General features: G+C 43.9%; 1 protein-coding gene across 1 annotated transcript in view; it reads right to left on the reverse strand.

Annotated features, from left to right (window-relative positions):
- The window catches only part of AGBL4 (ATP/GTP binding protein like 4), an 887859-nt gene that overhangs the window by 387874 nt on the left and 472179 nt on the right, over positions 1 to 27806 (reverse strand). The gene's annotated exons all lie outside the window — the stretch shown is intronic.

Raw genomic sequence — 27806 nt, forward strand, 5'->3', positions numbered from 1 at the left:
AAGTGTTGGGCATTATTCTAAGTGCTGGGGATATAGCAATGATACAAAATAAAGGCCCTTCTCCCATGGAGTTTACATTCCAGTAGGAGAAGCAGTCTTAAATGAGTTAACAAATTAAATGACATTGCTCCAACTACTGACATATGCCGTAGAGAAAATTAAATGGCATCATGTGATAGTGACTGGGTGGTATATTTTCACTAGAATGATCCCTGTGAAGATGACCTTGACTAATACCTGAATGATATAAATTCTTCTATGGGAAGAGTGCCAAGCCTTGGAGAGAGGAATGAACTTGCCATGTTTGTTTAAGAAAGTCACAATAGCTAGATCTCAGTGACTGAGTGGAAGGAAAAGAGACAGTAGGAGAGAAGAATTGAAAGGTTTTAAGCAGTGTGTAGAGAATGAACTCTAGGAGACAAGAAGAGGAAGATTAGTCAAGGGTTGTTTTAGTAGTCCCAGCAAGATGTGATAGAGACATGGACTAGGGTTATGGCAGGGAAAGTGGAGGAAAGTGATTGGACTGCAATATATATTGTAAATAGAGCCGGCAAGACTCAATCATGGACTGAATGTGAGCTGTGAGAAAAAGAGAGAATCTAATGATTAACCCATAAGTTTTTACCTGGGCCTGTTTAATATAATGGAAAAGACTCATTTCTGTCCTGAAGTTATTTATTTTGACATTCCTATTAGACATCTGGATAGAGATGCTGTGTAGGCAGTTTTATTATACTGGTCTAGAGTTTAGGAGAAGTTAAGGCTGAAAATATAGATATGGAACTCATTAGCGTACAGTTGACATTTAAAGCTATGGGAACAGATTGGATTGCCTGGAGAATGAGTACAGCTAAAGAAGAGAAGAAATAAAGGCAGTAGCCAAGGTACTCAAACATCTAAAATATGGTAGGGAGGAGCCATCAAAGGATTCTGAGAAAGAATGGCCATTGAAGAGGAGAATGAAAAGAAAAGGATGAAAAGGACCTAGTGAGTGTGGTGTCTTGAAAGCCTGGAGAAAAAAGTATTTTAAGAAGAAAGTTGTGAATTAACTGTATGAAATGCTGCTGGGAGGTCTAGAAAAATGAAAACAGGGAAATGACCATCAGAATTGGCAAAAATGTTGATCTAAGATCATCTTGACAAAGGCTATTTCAGAGGATCATTGGAGAGGGAGTGGAAAGAATGAATATATAAAATTCATTGGAGTTTTTCTATACAGTGGGGTACAGAAATGGGTTATAGCCAGAGGGAAATATGTGCTCTCACTGTCTCTGTCTCTCTCTCTCATATCTATATATCTAAACAGGGAATATGCTAATTAGCCAAGCATCACGACTGCTCAGGAGGAGATGCGCACGCAGATGGGCAAGAGGGGACTGTGTGCCGCCCCCACCCCAGTGGCCACAGGGAGACTGGGGCTGGGGGCAGGCCAGAGTGGAGACACAACACACGGAGAGGATGGGGCTGGGGGCAGGCCGGAGTGGAGACACAACTCATGGAGAGGCTGGTGCTGGGGGCGGGCCGGAGTGGAAGACACAACACACAGGAGCGCCTGCCCCCACCCCAGCTGACACAATGCAGTGGCCAGTGCTACACAGGTCAGTTGCAGGTCCCGGCCCCCCACGGTGCCTCCTTGCATGCTGGAGATATATATAAATAAATTAGAAGCTCAATGCACAAAATTCATGCAAGGGGCTTGGCCCTCACAGCCCTGGCTTCATCCGGAAGTCATCTGGAAGGACATCCAGAAGGTTGTTTGGCTGTCCAGTCTAATTAGCATATTATGCTTTTATTATTATAGATATACTAGAGGCCCAGTGCACAAAATTTGTGCACAGAAGGGGGGGGGGTCCTTCAGCCCAGCCTGCAACTTCTCCAATCCGGGATCCCTTGGGGGATGTCTGACTGCCTCTCATAATCCGGGACCACTGGCTCCTAACCGCTTGCCTGCCTGCCTGCCTGCCTCATCGCCCCTTACTCCTCTGCCTGCCTGCCTGCCTCATCGCCCCTAACCACCTCTGCCTGCCTGCCTGATCACCCCTAACTGCTCCCCTACTGGCCTGATTGCCCCTAACTGCTCCCCTGCTGGCCTGATTGCCCCTAACTATCTCTGCCTCGCCCCGCATCTGGGACCCAGGATTCCCTCCTCTGGCTGGTTGCAGGCACCAGGGACTCAGGCTTCCCTCCCTCTGGCTGGCCACAGGCTACCCAGGACCCAGGCTGGCTTCACCCAGGCCAGCCACAGCCGTAGGGGACCATGGGCTGGCAGCTTCACCTGGGCTGCAGCCACAGGCGCTAGTGCCTGGGACCGAGGGGAGGGCGGTTTGTCCCTCTCCCAGGCCATAGGCACAGGCACAGCCGCTGGCGCCCTAGACCGCAGGGCAGGCAGCTTGATTCTCTCCAGGCTGGGCCACAGGCGCAGGCGTAGCCCCTGGCACCCGGGACCATAGGGCAGATGGCTTGTCCCTCTCCTGGGCCACAGGCGCAGGTACAGCTGCTGGCGCCCAGGACCACGGGGTGTGCAGTTTGTCTCTCTCCTGGGCCAAGGTGCAGGTTCAGCCTCTGGTGCCCGGACCACAGGGCAGGCGGCTTGTCCCTCTCCCTGGCCACAGTCTGGCTGGTCCCCATTCCTCTCTCATGAGCTCATTTGTGACTGGCTGGTCCCCATTCCTCTCTCATGAGCTCATTTGTGCCTGGCTGGCCCCCATTCCTCTCTTGAAAGCTCATTTGTGCCTGGCTGATCCCCATTCCTCTCTCTCCAGTATTGAGTGTCTGAGCCTTTAAGGCATGATGGCATGACGGCATGAGGGCATAATGACCATTTGCATATTAGCTCTTTATTATATAGCATGAAATAGTATGGCTTTTTTGAATATAGAAAAATCCAGAAAGTGGTAAATTTGAAATATAGATTAAAAGGGTATAATTGTAGGAATCAAACAAGATCTAGACCACAGGAAGTTGGCTTTAGATAGGACCAAGAATATGTTTTCATTCTGATTGGAGAAAAGGCAGTATGTGGATGCACATGCAAATAGGTTGATTAACTTTGAGGTAGTTCTCATCACATGGCTCCTGTTTTCTCCATTAAGAATGAGGTGAGGTCATCAGCCAAGATAACCTATTTGACTCCATCTTCCTAGTATTTAGATCAGTGCCCAGCATACAAAAAGCACTCTGTAAATGTTTGCTGAATATGCCAATAACCAAACAAAATTACGCATGATCTGGCCCCATGAATGGATGATTCTTACCTCAAAAGGAAGAACTCTTAGTCTTCAACTAAAATCCTGGGTCTGCCACTTGCCAGCTGTATGACCCTGGCAAAGGTACTTAAACTCTTTGATCCTGAGGTTTCTCATCCATAAAATGGGGATGAAATGCCTACTTCACAGGAATATTATAAAAATCAATCAGATACTATATATAAAGCACTTAGCACAGAGTTGGTGCATAGTGACTTCTTGATAAATGGATATTGCCACCAATGATATTGTCATTATTGCTGCTACTCCTACTAATGTTGGTCACTATCAAAATCTTCCATTTGTTTCCTCAAATAGATTGTAAATGGCTATAAGGGCTCTGTCTTAGGAGCTCTTCATATCAGGTTTATGTTTGAAATGGTAGTAGCTAACCAACTCTTTGCGGGGGATTCAAAGAGAAAATAACCCTTTAGGTGGGGTAGTCAGAGAGTGCTTAAAGCCAGTAACTTGGAGATTGAAGCCAAACTGTTTCATGTTTATCTGCATTTTAATGAGTGCATTTGCCTCAGTTATACCTTCTTACCATCACAAGAGCTTGTGGGTAGACATTTTTTCTCCCAATTTCAAAAATGAAGAAATGGAGACTTAGAGAAGTTAAATGATTGGATCAAGGGCCAGTTAATAAAAATGGGTAGTGATGACTGAATTCAAATGCTCCCCTGCATTCATTTTTTGAAATATGTCATAGAAATTGCAAAAGAGAAGGAAATTGGCAATAGAAAACAGGAGCCCATCCAAGCTATTCCTGTCCCCCTGACCTCACATGATATAATAGGGGCTGGTATATATCTCCCTAAATATGCCTAACCCAAATCTACCCTATTTTGGGGCATATGGTTAGATCACATTTCCTATGGATAACCCTACTATAGTGAGGTCTACCCATGTGACTAAGTTCTGACCAGTAGAATATACATGGGCCTGAGCCTTATGGTAGTAGGCTTTCTCTCTCTATCCTCTTTTTTTTTCTACCAGCTAGAACCAGAGGGGATGTAAATTTGACTGTGCACATTCAACGACATCAGAGATGAAGGTGAATCAGGGCATCGGAAAGAACATGGGTTCCTGAATGACTGTGGAGAGTACAGCTGGCTGCCAACCTAGACTGCTCAATTCAGAACCCATCTGTGAAAGAGAAATAAACTGTGTTGTTCTTTAAGTGACTGTGCTGTGGTTTTCTTTGTGACAGCAGCCTGTCCTTACCACTACTAAATGCATAGAGACAGACACTTAAGAAGACAGTTGCAGAAGAGGAGGCTCCGGGGAATATGGCAGCTGCCTAAACATCTTCCCATGGCTCATCTGAGGCAGGAGAGGCAGATAAGCCCCACATGGTCCCAAAAGTGGAACCAGTGTGGACACATGACTGAGACCCAGAGTCAGAGTTCACTTCCATAAACAGAGGTGCTTCCTTTGAGTTGTTCTGCCATAAAGAGGCATGCCATTAAAGGTAATGAGGTCCCTGTAACTTCAGGTATGTGAGCAGGGACTGGACTACTGAGGACAATGCTATAGCCAGGGCTCAAGCTTTGTTGTGGGGTTGAACTGGACGACCTTTAAGGTTCCTTCCATTCCTGACAGTCTAGACTACAGAGGAAAACAAATCTCTTCCAATTAAGGGCCTCAGAAAAGCAAGTGATGACTCACTGATATAGAAGCTGGCTGTGCCTGGAGTTCAATTGCCCTAATAATCATCATCATCACAGAAGTTCTATTGGCTTTTTCCCCCTTTGATTAAAGTCCTCAGAAATACCTTCAGGCTCCCTTCCAAACAAATGGCCCATTACAGAAACTCAATTTTAATCTGATCTCTCCTTCGGTAATTACATTCTTAGTCAGGGGAACAAGACATTCACTTAATGAAGGGGATGAAGCTCAAAGGATAAGCACTACAAATGTCTAAAAGGGAAGAGAATGCATTTGGCATGATGTGCCTCCATCAAAGCACATTAGAAATATGCTGTGCAGTGTGGGGAAAAGCCCCGGCTTGAAAGGCAGGAAGCCTGGGGCCTATTGTGCCCTTGACCCTGACTCACCTTCTCTGTCTCACTGGATCTCTGCACCCCTCCCAACCCCAACTAAATTCATATCCTACAAAGCAGCTTGAGAGACTCCTAAAATTTTTTCCCTGAGCCCACACTGCTTTTGTATAAACTCTAATATGATTTGTAAGACCCTCAATCCCCTTTATCTGGACCCCATGTGCCTCTTTTCTGTATCAACAAGGTCTATTTGAGCCATGCTTGCTTCGTGCAGTTCCTGGAAATAGACTCTGTCTTTCCTCAGTCTGTGCATAGTGTTCTCTGTCAGGACCCTTCTCTGCCTTCCTGTTCTCTAGTTAATTTCTACTCATCCACTGGATGTCAACTTATTCTCATTTTTAAAAAATCCTTTGTAAAGCACTTACCATGTGCCCAAAACTGTGCTTCATAAAAGTTAACTAATTTCATCCTTATCAGAGCTCTACAAGGTCAGTACAATTATTATTCCTGTTTTACAGAGGACACTAAGGCCCAGAGCCAATAAGTAAATTTTCCAAGGTCACACAGCTAGTAAGTGGCAGAGTGAAGATTCCAACCCAGGTGGTCTGGCTCCAGAGTCTATGTTTTTAACCACGACACTATGTTGAAGCAGCATTTCCTCAGGAAGACCCCCCTGACCAGGTGATCTCCCTTCTCTATGTAGTCTACTAGTATTTCATTGTGATTAAGTATGTTATGCCATCTTACCTGCTAGACTGAGAGTTCTGGGAAGACAGGGATCCCATCTTACTTATTCACTGTTTTACCTCCAGTCCCCAGTGTGAAAACTCAGTTAATGACTTTTGATTGAATGAATGAGTATGTGAATAAGACTCAGTTTTTAAATATATAAAATAAGGAATTTACCCTTGTTCTACACCTTTTTCAATTGCTTTGAATAAGAAAAGAGTCCTGAATTCAGACGTTGGCCTTAATACATAGTAAGAAAGTTTCATAGTGCAAGTCATTTAAACTATTTGAAACTTAGCTGTTCCCTTTGTAAAGAAATTGGATTAAATGGCTTTAAAGGTTCTTTCAGCTCTAGAACATCTCAAGTTTATAACCAATGCCTATTTTGAGAGGCTATGGAAAATTTTGGTTATATTTGCCTAGTTTCATATTGCCTATCTGTGGCCTGATGTAAAATCCTTTCTATATATAATATACCACTAAGAACAGAGAACAATTTTGAAGCTTGGAAGCACAATTCATTTTTCAGGCTGGTGTGAAACAAAGGGAATTTAGGAGTAATTGAAAGCAAGAATGGTGAAATGAAAAGAACACAAGACTGAGAGACAAGAACTCAGAGCTGAATGCTGAATCTGTCACTTACCAATTGTACCATCTAGAACAAGTGAGCTGGCTGATAAGTTTAGATTCTAAATTGGAATAAGTGCATTCCATATGGATATTGCTTTCTCTTTCTAACACTATGCTTTATTTTTCAGAAGCCTGCAGAGATGTTTTCTTCAAGGAAGCATCCATGGCTTAGAGTTTCAAATCTTACATTCTCCTCTCCTTTCCTGTCCACCCCCAGAAAGTCAAAGGAGGAACCAACATATCAGAAGTTACAATGTAAATCATCAAATCATGGCATTTCAATGTGGCCAATATCAACTTGAAAACCTCAATTGACAAGTAGCTGTTTAGCCCTCATTGTATGTCAAGATTCCATGGAAGAACTTGGGGAAAACTCCTAACTATTGTTCTTTAGTGTTTTTACCCATAAAATGGGACCATTTGAGTACAACTGTAGGGAGTTAGGAGCACTCAGGGGCTGGGCTGGAAGATTCTAACCTTCTATCTGACATGGTTCTTCAGGAGGAAAGTGCTCTCAGTGATCATCTTTGCCGTGGGCTGTGCTTCTCATCATGGTAAGGTGGCATTATAATCTACCAGGCTTTCTAAACCAGAAGCCAGTTCTCTTTGACTCCAACCCCAATCCTCTCTTTCCACAATCCACTGTTCACCACGCCTGGTCAATTCTAACTCCTGAATGTCTCTTTTAAACAACTCAACTCTCACTATTGGGGTAGTTTTTTCATCTTTAGCCAAAATTACTGTAGCAGTCTCCTCATTTGTCTTCCCATACCAGTCTGTTCCACCAGAGAGATGTTCTTAAATTTAAGTTTGACAACATTATTCCCTTGCTTAACCCCCATCAAACCCTGGTGTGTGGTTATGTGAATCTCCACAATATGTTCTCCACAAACCTGGACTGGAAGTTTGGCTATCTACCACTATCCTACCATTAGCACCTGGGGCAAGTTATCTAGCCTCCTTAGTTCTTGGTTTCTTCATCTATAAAATGAGAAAATAATCTCTACCTTACAGAGTTTTGATAAAGATTAAATTAAATAATGTAGTTAAGGTGGTTGGTATAATTTCTGGAACATAGTTGGATTGCAATAATTGTATTTTTTAAATTAATAAAGAACTCAACTCTTGTGTATAACTGAGCAAGAGAAATATAGACATGGTAACGATCATGGAAAAGACCAGGACAAGTAGATATGCAAACAACATTCTATGCACATTCAGAGGCAGGAGTCACAAACACTGACTGAGAAGTGACAGGAGAGGTCCTGAAGGAGGTAGCATCCGATCTGGGCTTTGAATGGTCACCTGGGAAGAGAATGGCTACCTTGGGCAGATTTTGTAGGCCTGCTCTACAGCTGGTTTTCCAGTCCCTTTCTGGGGCCTCGTTCACTGAAAGTTAAAATAATTAGCATGGAAATTCTGTTCTCTAGGCAACAGTGATGTACTTGTTCTACTCATAAAATGAAAGACTTATTTTCCAGGATAATTGTCCCTTAATCTTCAGAGACTCAAACATTCTCTCTCTACCTTCAAAACAATAGAAAATTAAAAGAACAATTTCTCTTTCCCTTTTAAATCTTGGCAGCCTAAAATAGGAGAGTGAGAAATAGAACATTAGGGTCTCATTGGTTTCAATTCTCTACAATGTGATGTGTAATTTTTCTCATTGGAATTTTAAGAACTCTTATTATTTAATCTGTTATTTATTCTATTAAAGTACAGTCTTCCTTGAGAGCAAAGGGATTAATGGTTTCAAATTCTAGCATGTTGACCTTTATTCTGCATTAAAATGCTTATTTAAAACCATCCTGTAAGGGCTCCCATAAGCCATTTGGTATTGAAAACAGAAGGAAATATAAAGTTTAACTCCCACTTCAGTCAGAAGGCAGAATTTTAGAAATAAAAATAGGTTTTTGTAACATGAATGCATAGGTGCATGGAAGGTACTTCGCTGAGTCTGTGCACAGACCAGGTAAGTGAAGGCTTGGCTGGACTAGGACCTGTAGTCTCTGTTCTGCAAAGAGTAGATGCCCAGAATGGACTGATGCAAGGTCACTTCCTGCTCATTTCCCTGTCACAAAAGCACATACTTTGTCCTATAGCATGGAAGAGGGGGATAAAAACTCCCACAAAGAATGAATAAATCCATGGAGTATTAAACATAAGGTTGAACATTTAATATGGGAGAAGAAGGAAAAGAAAAGATAATGCACATGAATTGACTACCTACTATGCATTAAGTATTATTCTGGGAGCTTTTAAAGTGACTTTATCTGCAAACAACCTTTGGCTCCAGTAGGAGTGATTCTTCCTCCCTCCCTGAACTCCAACACCATACCAAGGACTCTTTCGCAGTGTGGCTCTTCTCACCTTTCATCATAGTCACTCATGTATGAGTTACACCCCCCACGCTCGTCTGGGTGGCTTTCTTTCAAGGCAGGTACAACTGATGTCTTAACCACTTCTCTTTTCTCTGAGAGCCAGGTTCATATTTAGTGCCTGGTACAACCGAATTCTGTTGAAATTATCACTGAGAGTCACATCAGCCCTGTCTGTTCAAAATCTGCCCATCAGTTCCATTAGTGATACAGCTCAAACAAGATCTATTGCTTGGTTCCCTGCAAAGTTCTTGGAGCCAGATGTGGGCAGACATCTATCTCTCTTGTTCCACCCCTGGCCCTCCAGGGACCTAAATTTTTCACTAAGTTTGCTGAAATTCCAAAGTCTCTGAATAATCTGAGTTCCTTATGCCATCATTTTAAATGCCTGCTAATTGGCACCAACTTAAAAGACTAACATCTCATTTCTACAGTGGCTCAGGGGCTGGACCTCCATTCAATCTCCCTCCCTTGATCAGCATGACATCCACACCCTCATGTGGGATCCTCCAAATGAAATGGTGGCTTTCTTGGCAGAGCTCCCATTGACCAGTGTCTGGCTTTTCCCCCCACTCTCAATACGAGATGAACAAATTCAACTGGCAGGAAGATTCCTAGTGTTGGACACATGACATTCCCAGAGATGGAGTCATAAAACAGATCATCAAGAGACCAAGTCCTGACTGAGTGTGCCCTGTGGCTCTATAGGTGTAATAGGCATAGGAGGAGGACATTGTATTGAAGAGAGCACCAGTCTGAGTAGACTGAAATGAAATTAAATATAAAAAGCTGGAGGAGAGCAGGTACTTAATGAATGAGTATAGTACTTAATGTGTCATCCCACAAACTTAGAGAAAACAGCTTACCTATGCCAGGCCCTAGGCTGGACACTGGGGAGATAGTGAATCAGATCCAGCCCTTGACCAGCATTAGGTCAATCTAGTGGGGAGAAAAAAAGGCAGGGATGACACTGGGTGTAAAATGCTGGATTAGAGGGAAGCACAACACAGAGGGAAGCAAAGAGGAAGGAGGTTCTAGCTCTGCCTAAGCAGCCAGTAAAGGCTTCAAGTGATGGAGACATTTAATCTGGGCCTTTAAGAATGAGGAGACATTCTTACAGTGGTTGACCTGAGAAAAGGACAGATGGACCTCTTGTACAAAGGCACACAATGTGCATGTGAAGTTTACACTGTCCTTTGAGCATAGTGAGCAGTTTAGGAAGGATGGAGGCTAGCGTGCCAGGTGCTGATGGAGGGAAATAGGACTGGAAGAAGTTTGCAGCAAGATGTTTGATGTTTGAGTACTACTTTTCATCTTGCAATCTAAATAATATGAGGATATAGGGAGTTATAGGAACGGGCTCTGGCAGAGTCAAGAATTGAATCTCAAGTCACAGACCTTGAACACTGTATTTTCCAGGATGAGTAGTATCGGAAAAAAGGAACCAGATATATTTAGTGTGCAAATCATATTAGCCATCTGTTGACAAATGCAGGCCATTCATCAAAAACACAAAATTGAAAGGGGCATTCAATCCAGCACTCTGAACTCCCCAAAGAAACTAAATTTCAAGTAAGAAAGAAACCCTCAATATAATGGCATAAAAAGCAGACAGGTTAGGGGGAAGTCCAGGGCCCTTCTCTTATGGTGGCCACTCCGAATACAACTTTCTTGATTGTTTTGTCAGATATAGGATTGGAACAGTCATTGGTGAGTACAGGTTCCAGATCCCAATGGCTGTACTCCTAAAGAGGCACTGGGTACAGGCAAAAAGGAGAGAGACATGTAGAGACTGAAACAGAAACTGAGACAAGGAGAGAGGAGAAAGGGGTAGAAGAAGACCAAAAGACACAAGTAGGAGAAGGTGGTAGGGAAGAGCTATGAGGGAGAAAATAAACACTACTAAGAGTTTGCTGTAATAATCTAGGCATTGTACTAGATACTTCACATAAGAGCATGGAGTTCTTGTTAGATGGCAAGACAGATATGGGGAGTTTCCATTTACTCCTACAGGATAATCCAAACCCACAGCTCTAGAAAATAGGCCTATTGCTATATGCCTGTACTCAAAACTATTGTGTTTGCTGGTGCCATTGAGACAGTACCATGTTTTCCATAGGCAGGACATATTCCTGACCTGATGCCCAAATCCCACTATTCTGTCTGCTCTTTCCATTTAAGCATCTATCCCCAGGTCCAGTGTAAACCCCTGGAGTGAAGGATCCAGGAGCCCATTAGGTTGAGCTGGGAAAAGTGAGTATGACAGCACAGAAAACAAACAGATAAAGATTTGAAGATGATATGCTTATGGTGATGTGGCTGGCTGGTTACCTTGGGGTGTCCAGGAAACCTCCAAGAATTCGACTGTAGCAAGCTCAGTCTCTTTCTTTCCCCATCAGGGGTTCATTACAGTGCACTTAGCAATGCTGAGCAATGTCCAGGAATTCTAATGAGAAGCTGGCTGTGGCAGACACAGGAGCTTTTCTAAAGGGCTTCTTGATGAACCAGAAAATAATGGCAGGTCAGACATGCTTTATTTTGCAAAGTTGAAAGGGAGGCAGCTTCACAATACCAAGGTAACCATCCAATTTAAAATGATTATAGGCTCCCTCTCTCCCACAGAAGAAGGTGCTTTTCTGTGTTTCCTTGCTTCACTGTCCATACCATGTATTATTGTGCCTATGGCTCCCTCTTCTGCATTCCATCTGCTGCTTCCCAACTCTGACCCTCTGGAACGTTCTTGCCCCTTCTAGCACTCAGCCATATCCTAGTGGCTTACCTTGGAAGGCAGCAGAGATCACTGAGCTAGAAGTTGGGGCACGTGGCCCTGCCTCTTGACAGTTGTGAGTCCCTTCTTTTTAAGAGCCTCGATTTCCCAGTTTGGAAATATATGATCTCTAGGACCCTTATAACTCAAAAGGCTGATTATTATATTACCCCTTGAGATCTAATTTAAGCCTTAAATCCCCAAATAAGCCATCTCTGATTACCTTGTCAACTCCCACCTTGTCTTCTTCTATTTTTTAAAGAAGTTTTTATTTAAGTATGGTTGGCATACTTATATTCTCCTTATTGCTGGGCCCACACATTTGGGCAACACTAGAGGTGCTGAAAGTCTCGACCCTAATGCCATGGAGGAAGGGGTTTTCCTTACCCTATGCCACCCCATCCTTCCTCCCTGTCCTCATGTGCACAGCCTGGGGCTAAATAAATGTTTTAAAAATGGAGTGGGAGGAGATCCTGCCAACTAAGATGCTTTCTTTCTGACCAGAATGGCTTCCTGAACACTAGTGTAGCCGTTTTCTGAGCAGATTGCTAGGAATGGGTATTACAGGCAGAAGGAGGAGTGTGTGAAGTACAAGATAAATGCTTTAGACCAAGAGGTAGTGTAATATTATAGTTAAGAGTACAGGCTTTGGAGCAAAAACTTCTTGGCTTCCAATCCTATTTTTGCCACTTAATAGCTTATCCTCCCTTACCTCGGTTTTCCATTTTGTAAAATGTTGGGACTATGACAAGCACCTACCTCATAGAGGTGTTAGGACTATAAGAGTTAGTGCACTTAGAATAATTGGAACAGTGTCTGGCAACACTGTAATGTTCAGTAAAGGTAAGCCATTATTATTCCTGGTTCATAGACTCAGAGGTCAAGGATTAAGGAAATTGAGGCTGAGTGCACCCAAAGGGGCAAGATCAAGCAGGACTTTGCATAATCTCTAAAGGAGTTTAGCTTTTTATCCATCAAGATAAATGGAAAATTGAAAACTAAACGAAAAACTGAAGATCAGATTTGTTTCTTAGAAAATCCCTATGGGGCTTGTGGAAAAGAAATTGGAGGGAGGTGAGAGTGGGAGCAGAGGAAAAGTTAAAAGTTGTTCAAATAATCTATAAGGGAAGTTTGGTAGCTTCACATTTCCTCCTAGTGCTAAATTCCTCCAAATGGTATCTCCAACCCGCCCTCCCCTGGAGGCTGGAAGGAGGCCAGGTTCTCACAGAGTAGCCACCTTTTCTCCCAGCAACCTCTCCAGGTTGGACAATCTTTTCACATTTTTCCTTCTTGCATGGTTGTCATTAATGAAATGCCCTCTCATCGGTGCCTCCTAAAGCTCTAGGGGCCCTGCCAACCCACATGTGGCCCCATCCTACGGGGAGCCTCCTTAATTGCTCTGTCACCCTCTATCTTGGAGCCACCTAATTACAGATGACCAATACTTAGGTGGCCATCAAACTTATCACCCAAGTCAGGGCACTTCTGAGAGTAAAAGAGAATATTATTAATAATTATGTTGTATTTAAAGCATAGACAGTGAGTATATGCAATCAGTCCATGCTGTGGTGTGGAGACACCCTACTTCCCTCAGTCTTTCTGTTTCCAATATTTCCCTTCCCCTGCACAGTTCTTTCCAGTTTGGCAAAGACTTCCACTCCATTGTTTCATTGGCCCTAACACCAGGATGGCAGGGCCTATTTCTTTCACCAAAGTGGCTTTTCTTTTCATCCAGTTAGCCAGTGGCTAGAACAAGAGCACTTTCTGCCCCTACTCCGGGGCTCGCTTTAGGCCCTCACCGTGTGAGGGTTTTATGGGTAATTGATTTCATCCCCTCAGGTTGGCAGTGGAGGAAAGGATCACAGCACACTTCTTTTCCTGTATTTCTCCTCTCTTTAAAGTTAGGGGATGGTCAGGAACTGAGAACGTTGAATTGAGTGGCTATTAGAAACAATTATTGGAATGTGGGAATATATCAATTAATAAATATAATCACCACTCCAGAGATGATTATAAATAGTTATCTAGACAGTAGAATGAGTGATTTTTTTAAAATTCCTTCTTTATTTTTCCATATCAGCATGTACTAGTTATATAATTTTATAAAAAGCTATTTTCACTTATTTATTCTTTTTAAAGAAAGGAACAACTGATAGTCCTCTGTGAAAAGGAACAATCTCAGTAGGAAGAAAAAAGAAAAAGAAAATCTTAGGCTATTGAGCTAGACCTGGGCTGTGATCTCAATCCCACTCTGTGGCCTGAGTAAGCCACATAAGCCTCTGAGCCTTAGTTTCCTCGCTGGTATAACAGAGCACACACCCCTCACCCTCCCCTTATAGGACTGTTGTGAAGATTCCATTTGGCTCAGCAAGCAAGAACCCCAGGTAAGGGCCTGGCTGACTCCCAATTAGTGCTCATCCCCTTCACGGGGTGTCACTGATGCCGCCTCCCCTGCTCACAGAGCTGAGGCTGCCCAGGTTGCCTGTGGCAGCTGTGCCCCTCAGCATGCGGGCGGGGCGGTCCAGACACACTGGGTGCCTAATGCGGGGAGGCAGTCCTGTCAGAATCACTGGGGGTTAGTCAGTCTGCCTTCAGGGTTTCTGAAAGGATGTTTTGATAAAATAAATCTATTTTAAGTGACTGTAATGAAATACTAACCAGTTTCTGAAGGGCTTTTAAGATGTTTTTAAGAAGTTTCAGATCAAAGGCCCTGGGAAGGCTGACTTCGTGCATTAAATATTTAGTACTGATTCAGTCATTTGAGAGCGCAGGCGTTTTGACATTGCAAGAGGGAGAGAGCACATTCCAGCTGGGGCCACATTCACGTAAAAGACACAGGGGACAACTCAGCACCCAGGGGCCTATCTTCTGGCTCCTATTGGCTGGAGGGTTAGAGGAGGTGACCTCGAAGGCTGTCTGCCTAAGGACTCAGGATCTGATAGAATTATTCATGCCCTGATGGGACTGAGCAAGCCAGCCCCTCTGTGAGCCGTTACGGTAGGGATCTGCCTTCCCAGCTGCCACCACAAGTCTCAGTGCCTGTCACTCTGCCTAGAATCTGCCAAGTGCCTGACTCCTGCAAGGTGCTCTGCAGCCCAGCTGGGAGACATTGTCCTCAAGACCACACGTGGCTCTGAGTCCTGGCAGGTAAGCCTCGGGGTGAAGAAAAGACTTGCAGAAGGCCACACTGCAAGTTAGCAGCGTGGCTGGTGTCAAGAATTCCTGCCTGACAGTTCCAAGGTCTTTCTAACAATTATGCTGTCCCTTCAATGACGAACAGCCATCTGCAGGTGGACACAGGAGAAGAGGAAGGAGCCTAGAATGGGGTATAGGTAGTGGTCCTTGATCTATACCAGGTCATAGCCACCTTTGGGAATCTGGTGGAAATGACAAAGCCTCTCCCAGAAGAATGCACACATGGGTCATGAGTAAAACCACACTTGGCATCTAGTGTTGGGGAATACAAGCAATCCTTCATACCTTTGAACTTCAGGTTGCAAAACCTCGGTTTAAGGTCATAGCAGAGGAGGCTCTGCCTGTTTAACTCTACTCAATCTTTCATTGCCCTCCACCAGCACCTTGTCTCTTCCCACATGGCAAGCTGAGGAATTGAAGTTACATCAAAGCACACCAAATAAGTAGAAAATCTGGGATAAAGTTACCAGGCAGGACAGTAGGAAGAGGCAAAGTGATTAGCCCTTGCCTGACCCAGGCTGACTGATTCTGCAGGCACTGCTGCCTCCACCTGGAAGATCAGCCGTGCTCAGGTTCTGGGCCAGTCCTAAAGAGGCAGGGAGTGCAGGAGCAGCCTTAGTCTTTCCTAGGTGGAATCTTGTTGCTAGAGGCTAAAACACACACCTGAGGTGATCCCGAGTCCTTTCTTGGAATGGGGCGGGGGGTCACTCTCAACCTAACCCTCTGAAGCCCCACCTCAGACCCTCACCATCTCTTTTCCTAGAGACAGGAGCATGTTTCCAGGATCCAGACAGTGGTGATGAGCTGACGGGAGGAGAAGCAATAGGCCTCATCCACCTGACCTCCAACACCAAATACTGCTTGGAAATTTTTCCTGACATGACTGACGCCCTTTAGAAATACACATGAGTTTGCTAAACATTACTGGATACTGAGTATCCTGGCTGAACTTAACACATTCCTTAGAATCCCCCTTTTCCCCATTTTGTGGCTCTACTTTCATCAGCTCAAAGAAGCCATAAACCTAGGCAGAGTGCTCAATGCTGCTCTTTCCCTCACTTATAACATTTAATTTATCACATGCTTTGTGAACTCTAACTCCTAGATATTTCATATATATATATAGATATATATATATATATATATAAAATCAGAGAGGAAGGAGAAGGGAGAGAGAGATAGAAACATCAATGATAAGAGAGAATCATTGATTAGCTGCCTCCTGTATGCCCCCCACTGGGGATCGAGTGGGCAACCCAGGCATGTGCCCTGACTGGGAATAGAACCATGACCTGCTTCATAAGCTGATACTCAATCACTGAGCCATGCCAGTAGCGCACTCCTAGATATTTTTTGAACGTATCAACTCTTTTCCCTCTTTCTTACTGTTGTCTTACTTATTGAGAACTCCCTACCAATGCTGCCTGCCTTCTAAGCCGTCTTCCACATAGCAACCCAATTGTACTTAATACAAAATAAATGTGAACTTCTCACTCCCTTGCTTAAATCCCTACATTGACAATTCAATTCCACCACAACCAGAAACAAAACAAAGCAAAACAAAACAAAACTCTAGGCTCTTCCTTCCATTCTAGTTTCTCTGTGTGCCTCTCCTAGGTCCCTTGATTGTGAACCTCCAAAACTCTACCAGTTATTCCTTCACTTGCTCCACAGAAGGATAACAGGAAAAATGAGCTGCCCCAGGCTGGAGCAGGCTGCTGTGGGAGGTAGTGAGCTCCCACGCCTTACGGGGTGTCTGCAGAGCCTGGAAAGCTGCTCACTGAAATGTTGTCACAAAGCTCTGCTCTGGGAAGAGAGACGGGTTATATGCCATGTAAGGGCAAATTCCATTCTGAAGAGACTTCCAAGGTTTCAGAATAGCACACACCTTTGGAAAATAACCGGTACTGGCAATAACACTGACACCTGTGTGAGGAGACCCCACCTTGAGAAAAGCTGCCTCCCCCCTGAGACCAGCTGACCTATAACCAGCACAGGTGGGAAGCTATGCTGGCATTTTTTTTCTCAGTGTAGACATTCCAAGTGAATAATCCAGGCCTCCTGAAATAAACCAACCGGAGCCAATGTTGTCAAATGTGGCTGCCTACCTTGGTCAAAGTATCAGGTAAATACCAGATCTCACTCCCTTCTCCCTTAAGCACAGCTTTTTAGGCGTATTCCTTAATAAGTGATGAGAAAGGGACAAAGTCTTAAAGACAAAACAGATACTTTGCCTGTGTGTAGTTCTCTGGAAATTCAACACACTCTTAAATTATAGTTATCAATTGAGAAACTAATGTGTGCCAAACAATATGCAACTGCTTTATAGACCTTATCTTTTTTAATTACAGGCTTTTGAGACAAATTGTTTAAGTTTAGCTCCCAAGTCCCAACTCTACCACTTACTAGGCAAGTTAATGAATCTCTCTGTATCTCGGTTTCCTAATATGTAAAATGCACAGAGTAACAGGTCTCAAACGTTATTAGAATTATACAAGATATTTACATACCAAGAGCGTAGTCTGCACTGTTGTGGCACATATAAGTGTTCAAAAAAATGTTAGCTTTTATATTATTCCTAGCAAATACCTTAAGGGCTATTTTCCCCAAATGTGCAGATGAAGAAACTGGCTGAGTAAGGTAAAATTATTTGCTTATTTGGGTAATGAATTAGTAATGAAGCTGAGATTTAAACACTGATCTGACTCCAAAACCTCTACATTCTCCTTCCATTTGAGAGAGTGCCAAGGTTATTGTTATGACTGTGGCTATTGTCATACCATTATCACTGGTAACATTAATAACAATGCCCTTTCACATGAGCACAGAACTTTCGAGTCTTCAAAAGAAATGTAGATTCATTATCACAAAACTACCAACCTTTAGGCCTACGAGGGACTGCATGGAGCCTCAGCCACACTCGCTGTCCTAGGACAGGAGCCATCACTGTGACGCTCTTCACAGGTGGTCCTTCTGTCCAAGTGGGACTTCATCAGCTCTGAGAGAAAATATCAGGAAAGGATCAATCCTGGGAAGAGCAGAGCAGGGTGGTGCAGAAACCCAGTATGTGGCAGGCTTCAGTATTGAGGAAGATCTCAGAGATGGAAACACTTATTCCTCCTGACCATATCCAGGCCCTCAGGGGAAGAGGAGAAGGAGGAGGAGGAGGAGGAGGAGGAGGAGGAGGAGGAGGAGGAGGAGGAGGAGGAGGAGGAGGAGGCCTTCACAGACCAAATGAAGGGTGAGCCAAGGGAAGGGCAGCCAGATGAGTGCCACCCACTCAGTGAGGTGGAGGAGGAGAAATTAACACCAAAAGAATCTGGAGAGTTGTCTCCTTTTTGCTTGTATTTCCACTGGTACCTAGTTCCCTAGCAATGCACCTCCAGGGTTTAACAGAAAGCCCTGAAATAGAAGAGGGATTATGACTTTGTTTGTGGGGCAAAGATGTGGAGAAGCTAGAAGGACTGAATCAGCACCCCCTGACCCCAAGTAGGAGAAAGGCAGGGAGTGAAGGAGAACTGGGTAGGAGCACAATCATAAGAAAACAGAGGCAGGCTGGGTCCTGAGGCAAGTCAGAAAAGAGGCAAAACAGAGCCCCAGGGGCAATTTGCCCTGAGAAACAAACCTGGAGCCTGAAGAGGATAAAACCCTTCTGACCCCCTAGCGGGTGCTTCCATGATCCCATCATGTCCCCACAGTAACACAGGGTAGTCATGAAAGGGTCCATGCAGAACAGAGAGCATACATTTTAAAGTTAGACAGACCTGGGTACAAACCCTGGTTCTACCACTTGCTAGCTGTGTGAGCTCAGGCAGGTAAGTTAACCTGAGCCCTGATTTCTCCATCTGTGAAAGGGAATAATAATAGCAACCTATTATTAAGCCTGAAAATGAAAATATTGGGTGATATAAGGTAAAAACAGAACCTGGCACAGTATATGGGGATAAGATAGTAGATAGCATGAGTAAAAGGGTTCCTCTTTGTCAAAATATAGAAAACATAATGTCCAGCTGGTGTTGCTCAGTGGTTGAGCATCAGCTCATGAACCGGGAGTACACGGTTCGATTTCCAGTTCCTAGAGACTACAGACCTCTTCCCTTCTTGGGCGTTAGCTTCCTCAGCTGGGAGAGGAAGGAGTTAGAAGACTAATCTTTCAGGGTCATTCTAGGCCTAAACTTCCTTGACTGCATTTACTTACAGTGCAAGCTTCATGAATGGGGAAAACATGAAAACTCCGAGCTGTCTGTCTCCCCCGACTCCTGTGAAATGGGCGCTTGGACAACCAACATCTGACCGGTAACATTAATAACAATGCCCTTTCAAGACTGGGTAATATTCTGCTGACCTAGTTAGACAGAGGTAGGAAACTTTTAAATATGTATGAGTATTATTTAATGAAAAGTAGGAGGCTGACTCAAGCAGCTACAGTGCATATTAATATCTTATTATTATCCACTTTAATGTAGGAGATATACTGGAAACTGCCTTTCCTATAAAATACAGTTTGGAGAAGAGAGTACCTCTACTCTTTTCTCAGCAAATAATTGTCCTTTAATGCCATATTGCGGCAAATAAGCCAGAAAAATCAATCGGGGGATGAAGTTAAATAATTTAGAAAAAAAGAATCCAGAATTTAATAAATTAATCCAGTCCAAGGCATCTTAGAGAAAACAGGGTAGATGTTTACCTTCCATTTTCTGAAATGATATATCCTTGGGAAGGCACACAATAAATTTGAACATTTTCAGAAGTTTCTCCTTTTTAGAGAGATATGAACTAATATATCTATTCAACAAAAAAATTCCTGAGAACCTACTGTGAACCCATCAACTATACAGCCACAAACAGGAATAAAATCCATGTTATGCATTGTATCAGCACTTTATTTCTTTTTATTTCTGAATAAAATTCATATATATATATACATATATATATATATATATATATATATATATATATATATATATATCCCCTAATATGCAAATAGACCTCACGGAGAAACAACCAAACAACCGGTCACTATGACATTCACTGACCACCAGGGGGCGCGCATGGATATGGAGGAAATCAGCAGCAGGTTGCAGAGCATGGAACATTGCAGGCACTGGCCGTGGCAGGGATGGTGGAGCAGGTAAACGGGGGCGTCAGACCAAGGCAGGACGCTGGTCACTGTCATCGGGGCAAGCCTCTGGTGGTTATTTTGCTCCTGTGTGTCGCAGTCCTCCTGTGTGCTTACACCTGATGCCGGCGCTGGCCCCACTAGCACCTGCTGCCAGCGCTCAACGCCAGCTCCCATCGCTTGGCACCATCAGCGGGTGTGAGAGGTGGCTGCTGGCCCCAATCACCCCTCAGGGCTTCTCCACCTCCCCCTAGCTCTCGAGGGATGATTGGGGCAGCAGCCACTGCTTGCACCTGCTACTGGCACTGGCCCTAATCGCTCCACACCATCAGCAGTTGGGAGCGGGGTGGAACTGTCAGTGCATGGGAGCAGGAGTGGGGCTGCCAGCAGACAGGGGACCAGGGGCTGCAGCGGGAGGGACTGGATGGGGGCACAGAGGATGCCCCTGTGCCCATTGCAGCCTTGCGGCCCACAGTTCCTTTCAAGGTGCACATATTCGTACACTGGGCCCCTATTATAGATATAAAAATACTATTTATCTATCCATCAATTGATGGACATTTGGTTGTTTCCACTTTGGGCTATTATAAATAACTAGAGGCCCAGTGCACAAAATTCATGCACTGGGGGGTCCCCTCAGCCCAGCCTGCACCCTCTCCAATCTGGGACCCCTCGGGGGATGTCGGACATCCCTCTCACAATCCTAGACCACTGGCTTCTAATCACTCACCTGCCTGCCTGCCTGGTCGCCCCTAACTGCCCCCCCCCCCCACCGCTGGCCTGATTGCCCCTCACTGCCTCTGCATGCCGGCCTGATCGCCCCTAACTGCCCCTCTGCCGGCCTGGTTGCCCCCAACAGCCTCCCCCACCACACTAGTTGCCCCTCACTGCCCTCCTGCCAGCCTAATTGCCCCCAACTACCCCCCTGCCAGCCTGGTCACTCCCAACTGCCCCCCCCCTGCCAGCCTGGTTGCCTCTTACTGCCCCCCCTTCTGGCCTGGTTGCCCCCAACTGCCCCCCTCTGCTGGCCCAGTCACCCCCAACTGCCACTCTCTACTGGCCCGGTTGCCCCATGCAGCCTGCTGTTAGTCGTTTGGTCATCCCTCGCTAACCCCCCTGCCAGCCTGGTCATAGGCAGCCATCTTGTGAGGGCGTGAGGGTTAATTTGCATATTACCTTTTTATTATATAGGATGCTGCTGGGAACATTCATGTACAAGTCTTTGTGTGAACATACGTTTTCAATTCTCTTGAATATATACCCAGGAGCTGAATTACTGGGCCATATGGTAACTCTGTGTTTAACATTTGAGGAACCTACTAAGTGTTTCCAAAAGCAGCTGCACCATTTTACATTCCCACCAGTAACATATGGGGGTTTCAATTTCTCCATCTCTTGACTAACACTTGTTATTGTCTGTCTTCTTTTAGTACAGCCATCTACAGGTTGGGATGGAATATCTCACTGTGGTTTGATTTGCATTTTCCTGATGGCTAATGAAGTTGAGTATTTGTTTATGTGCTTATTGACCATTTGTGTATCTTCTTTGAAAAAATGTCTATTTATATACATTGCTCATTCTTCAATTGGTGGGTTTTTTGGTGTTTTTATTGAGTTATAGGAATTCTTTATATATTCTTGATGAAGTCTCTTTTCAGATATATAATTTAAAAATATTTTCTCTCATTCTGTAGCTTCTCTTTTCACTTTCTTGATGCTATCATTTGAAATACAAATTTTAAATTTTGATAAAGTCCAAGTTGTATTTTTGCTCTTTTGCTTTTGGTATCACATCTAATAAATCATTGCCTAACCCAAGGTCACAAAGACACACTCCTATGTTTTCTCCTAAGAATTTTATAGCTTTAGCTCTTACAAATAAATAAATATACATTTAAATTATCCTATATAATAAAGAGCTAATATGCTAATGGTCATGATGCCCTGATGCTGTAATGACCAATCAGCAAGAGGCTGCGTGCGCAGCAGGCGCTCACGGGTGGGTGGGGCTGCATGCACAGCTAGGCACACACGGGTGGGCGGGGACTTGATTCTGAAGGACTTGACCAGAGGCACAGGTGGGTTTCTGGGTCCTGCCTCCTGCCATGGCAGCATCAGCTACGGGACTCTTTCTGGGTCCCACCTCCTAGGGCAGCAGTGGTGGGGGCGGCAGCCACAGAATTCTTTCTGGGCAGGAGGGTGGGGCTGTGTGCACGGGAGGCGCATGTGGGGAGGTATTCTGGGAATCATGCAATTTCACGCACCAGGTCACTAGTATCTATCTATCTATCAATATAGATATAGATATAGATATAGATATAGATATAGATATAGATATAGATATAGATATACACACTGAGTGGCCAGATTATTATGACCACCCCATCAGTACTTCGTTGGGCCACCTTTTGCCTTCAATACTGCAGCGATTCTTCTTGGCATTGACTCCATGAGATGTTGAAAGGTGATGCGAGGAATCTGACACCATGCCTGATGAATAGCACTGTCCAGCTCTGTGAGATTTGATGGTTGTGGAACCAGCTGCCTGATAGCTCTTTTAACTTTGTCCCACAAATGCTGAATTGGATTGAGATCTGGTGATTGTGGGGGCCACCTAAGCAAGGTAAAGTCTCCCTCATATTCTTGAAACCACTCCTGCACAATACAAGCACCGTGGAATGGTGCATTGTCTTGTTGGAAGAAGCCATCTTCATTGGGATACGCCATCAACATGATAGGATGAAGTTGATCAGCAATGATACTTAGGTATGTTGTGCTATTCAGATATTGTTTCACATGAATTAAAGAGCCTAAATCATGCCAGGAAAACATGCCCCAAACCATAACACTGACCCCACCAGCTTGAAGGGTTGTACTCATGCATGTGGGGTGCATGCTTTCATGCTGTTTCCACCAAATTCTCACTCTTCCATCTGTAGGATGCAACTGGAAACATGATTCATCGGACCACATGACTTTTTTCCAATGCTCGATTGTCCAATCCTTGTGTTCCTGTGCGAACTGGAGATGTTTTATCTTGGTAACTGCAGACAGCAAAGGTGTTCGAACAGACCTTCGGCATCCATATCCCATACCATGCAGTGTACAGCTAATTTGCCTACAAACATCAAGTCGTCATAATAATCTGGCCACTCATAATAATATATATCCCACGTTCAAAGGCTGTTAAATCACGTTGTTTACCCATATCTTCAGAAAAAAATCACTTCTACTGTCGTGGTAAACAACCTGCTTCCCTACTTACAATGGTCTGGCCCTCTAGCAACTTCAGTGCGAAATTATAGCTAATTTGCCTATAAACATCAGGTGGTCATAATAATCTGGTCACTCAGTGTATATATTGCCAAAGGAAAAGAGAATAGGGAAGCAGGCAAAGGAGGAAACAGAGGTTGACCATGTTAGAGGAAAAGAAATAGCAGCAGCACCCTCACTGGGAGAATGTCAAACCTTAGGGAGGCCCTGGAAAGTAGCACCTAACCTGCTTTCCTCCTGCCCCTACTCAGACCCCACTTCTAACAATCCTGAAGAAGTGAGCAGAGTCCCAGGAAAAGACTAATCCAACCTCAGCCTTGTGGAAGGATTCCCTGGGGACTTCAACAGCATCCTCTGGGGAGGAACAGGATTTTAGCCAGGAGCCATCAGTCAAATCTCACCTGGATTTTCCAATTCTAACTGCCCTGTGCTTTGTCCCTTTCATGGACTGTGAACAGCATGTCCTAACATATTGTTCCCAAGCCATCACTGGCTGGCAAAGTCACCAAAGGAACACAAAGCAAACTTTTTCTTAGGCCAAAATCATGTAGTTTGTTAGTTGCTTTAAAATCCTACCTTTTTGAAACCTTCTTTAAGCCAAATAAATACAAAAAGGCCAAAAGTTATAGCCAGTGATCTGTTTTTTAACACTGAAACAAGCTCCCCGAGTGTTAATAGGATTCTAGGAAAATGTCCAGCTAATTTAGCAAGTCTCCCTGCAGCAGGACATTTCTGTTAGAAAATGGATTACAAAGTTTTGCAGCTGGTTCTATTTTCTTTTCCCTAAGAGGCTGTAGGAAGTCACTCCCCACCATGATCACCTTTCTGAGTTTCCAATCACTGTCATTGTAATATTTTTGTCTTTTAAGAATGGCCAAGAGATACTATCAGAACTAGACAATGGATAATTTTTATTCCTTTCTCCCCCATACCCCACTTCCCTTTTCCCTTTTGTGTTGCTAAATGATGATTTTCTATAGACAGGGATGATCTCCAAGGAAACGCTAAGCAGCAGCATTAGCACTGGGGACTTACTCTGGGGCCCACTATCAGCCACAGTCACCCCAAACTATATCCCTTGAGGCCTTTCCTCTCTGCACTACCAAAACTCCTTCTCCATAGCCTTCAGTCAATTTTGAGCATGACTTTCTAGATGTCTTTCCAATCAGTATCTTCAAATACATCACCAATATGGTGTCCTCACCCATTACTCCTTGGGGAAGCAGGGAGCATGGTTTTAAAACCCCAGAACTAGAGGAACTTAAGATTCTTCTTGGCTTTGCCATTCTATGACTCGCATAAAAGAAATGACCTTGTGCCCTGATGTTATATACCAGTGATTCAACAAAATGGAAATGTGGCTGCAGAGGAACTGACAAAGGATGGCCATCCTGAGAGGCACCAAGAAAGAAGTCTGGCTATAACAGCATGACTTCTCCATCTACCGCAGCCCTCTACATACACAAATACAAACACATTCCCTAAACATATGACAGGGGAAGATTGCTATCGAATGAGTAATCAGAAGAGTCATATATGTTTTAAAGGAGAAATAGAGTATACTATAAACACATGTAATCAAGGCTCTCAAACAATTCTGGGGAACAGTGTATCAGGAAAAAGCTCCATGAGAAAGTGATGTTCACATTGGATCCTGCATGTAGAAGAAATAGGGCCAGGGAAAGAACATTCCAGGTGGATGGGCCAGAGTGTATACAAGTTAGGGAGAAAACCTATGGCTCACAGAAAGAACCATAGAACATAGACAGCAACATGAGAGGGAGAAGAAGCAGGCAAAGGCCGCATTATGCAGGATCTTATACACCATGCTAAGAATTTGTTATTTTGTTTTAAACTCCTGAAAGGCCAGGGTATTCAATGGGTCATTTTCATGGATACTAAAATTACTCAACATGGTGGCAGCAGTGTAGTGGAAAAGATAATTATGGACCAATGTCATCCATGATTAAGTGAAGTGTCCAAGTGGTCAGCAGATGGCAGCAATAAGGAGTGACTTGGAGTTATATAGACTAATGGCTTAGAGCTCAAAACATGTATTTCTATTCGATGTCTTTTTATAAAAGGGGAAAGAATGGTCTAAAGGTAGCAATCTGTTAGCAGGAAGGATGCAGCCTGCCAACCCTGCTGGGTGGTGGTCAGTGAAGCGGTCATTCTATCTCTTGGTCAGGAGGGTGAGGAGGTGAGGGGAACACAAGGTTAGTAGGAGGGCTGGGGCTCTCTGGCAGGCACTGGAATGCTGAAGCAGCTATGTGAACAGAATAGAGAGAGAGCCTGGAGACCTGTTTACCTCACAATCCTATACCCGTTGGCTAAAGATGCTGTTGTAATTTCCTGAGAGATGCTAATCATTTGAACTAAGGTGCTGACAGCAGAGATAAGAAAGGGATAAATATGAAGGATATTGAGTTGTATCCTTGATAATACTTGGCCACATCTAATATGTGAGAAGTGAATAAAGGAGGAGTTAAATAGGAGAGGTTTCTGGCATAGCCAACTCAAATGATGATGATACATTCACTGAACTAGGAAACCAAGTTCAGTTGTGGCATTCTGGGACGGCCTACGCGGCTTGAGGTAAATCAGACACGTGCCTCCCGTTCTAGCAGAAGGAGAACCCAGGGTCACGACTCCTAGCATCTCCTTTACAGGCCCTGTTTACCCAGGGCTGGGGTTTGTAATGGATGGACCACCTGCATCAGGAGGGTAAGTTGGAAGCCCCTCCGCCAGACACTGAGAGGATGTATCTGCCTCCAATTAATTTGGACTCTTTTTAAAGGGAATAGCAAAAACTATGCCAAAAGAGTGGTGACTTATAAAGTGGCCTGCTGGAAGGGAGCCAAAAACACTGGGCTTGTTTAATTTAGTGTCTGATCAGGACAAGGTTTGGTGCAGATGGGGGGCCATAGAACTCTCCTGAGAGGGGGATTAGGAGCTGAAAATTGAGATTACTAACTTCCAACAATTACTCAATTTAAAACTCAGCCAAAAAGATGTAATTAGTTTTCATATATTTGTTTGGTAATGTTGCCAGCTGAAAACTCCATGATGTTTTACTTCAAAGGGGAAGGAATATGGAAAAAAAAGGGAAGGGGGCCACCTTATTTTGAAGTTACTATGCTGGTCAGAAGAGTGCTCACACTCTCTAGCCTCTTTTCTTCAGTATCATTGTCTTCTCTTCCTTGATGTTCCTGCCCACAAGGTCATGGGTTCCCTCTCGCTCCATTCTGAGGTCCTAGCTTTTCCACACAAGTCCATGCAAGGACTGCAGTAGGAGCTACCAAGCTCCAGATCTTAAGTTCTTCCAGATCTCCTTATACCCGTCCCGTCTGCTCCTTTTCCTCCTGTCCCCAGCTTTCTGGCTTTCTCTGATTAGACCATGTCCTCTCTCCTCTTCACTTTGGCTTCATAATTCAGCTTCCTTTTTAAAAAATTTTTTTAAATTTTTTATCTTTTTGTTTAACTCCCAGATTTATAATTTGATTTGAATTCTGAAAATATTTCAAGATAAGGCTTTCAGAATCCTCCCTCTGCCACCTGGCCATTCTCTGAATGCTGACCTGGGAGCCAAGAAGCTGCTGAGCTGTGCCAATCTCAATAGAAGCATTTGGAGTCCCAGCGCGGGTTCTCTGCCTACTATCTCTATTATATCAAGCATCTAACCAACATTGCCTTTATTAGTTTTTACATCTGTGTTTCCCACTAGATTTAGTGCTTCTCAGGGGTAGGGTGTGTTTTTTATTCATCTTACTGTCTCTAGCACCCAATACAGAGCCTGACAGGCAGAAGGTGACCACAGGATATCCACAGTATTGAAGAATGATTTTGTAAGAATTTAGTAAATGACTATATATATATGAATGGAACATTTGCCTATCCAGGACTGACTTAGAGTCCATTCTTTGTACTAAACAAAGACTTGGCTTCAAATCCCAACTTCATGATATAGACAAATTACTTAACCTCCTTGTATCTGAGTTTTTTAAAATGATAATGGGAGAACATAATACTTACATATCTCAAAGCTTATATGCTTCCCTCTAAGTGATGCCTTTACCACAAAACTCATCCCCTTTCCTGATTTAATTTCTCCAATATTGCCTGTCTCTCTCTTCCTACTAGAATGTAAACCCCATGAAAGCATTGATTTCTGCCCGACTTCACTGCTATATCCTGGAGCCTAGAGAGTGCTGGTTACATGTTAGGCACTCAATAACTGTAATAACCATATAACAGGGGTCTTGCAAGGATTGGGTGACTATTTATATATATATATATATATATGCTACAGCACTGGGCCTGGCACATGCTAAGTACTCAGTAACTACCATTATTATAAAATGAAGAGCAGATTAAGAAGAAACATTACAATAGGTTGATATGTACTCAGAAGATACAGTCAGGATGACATGAGCATCTGAACCATAATTTATGTTGAAGGAATGCGTG

This window comes from Myotis lucifugus, unplaced genomic scaffold (genome assembly GCF_000147115.1).
Source record: "Myotis lucifugus unplaced genomic scaffold, Myoluc2.0 scaffold_37, whole genome shotgun sequence".
In the NCBI taxonomy this organism is placed as follows: domain Eukaryota; kingdom Metazoa; phylum Chordata; class Mammalia; order Chiroptera; family Vespertilionidae; genus Myotis; species Myotis lucifugus.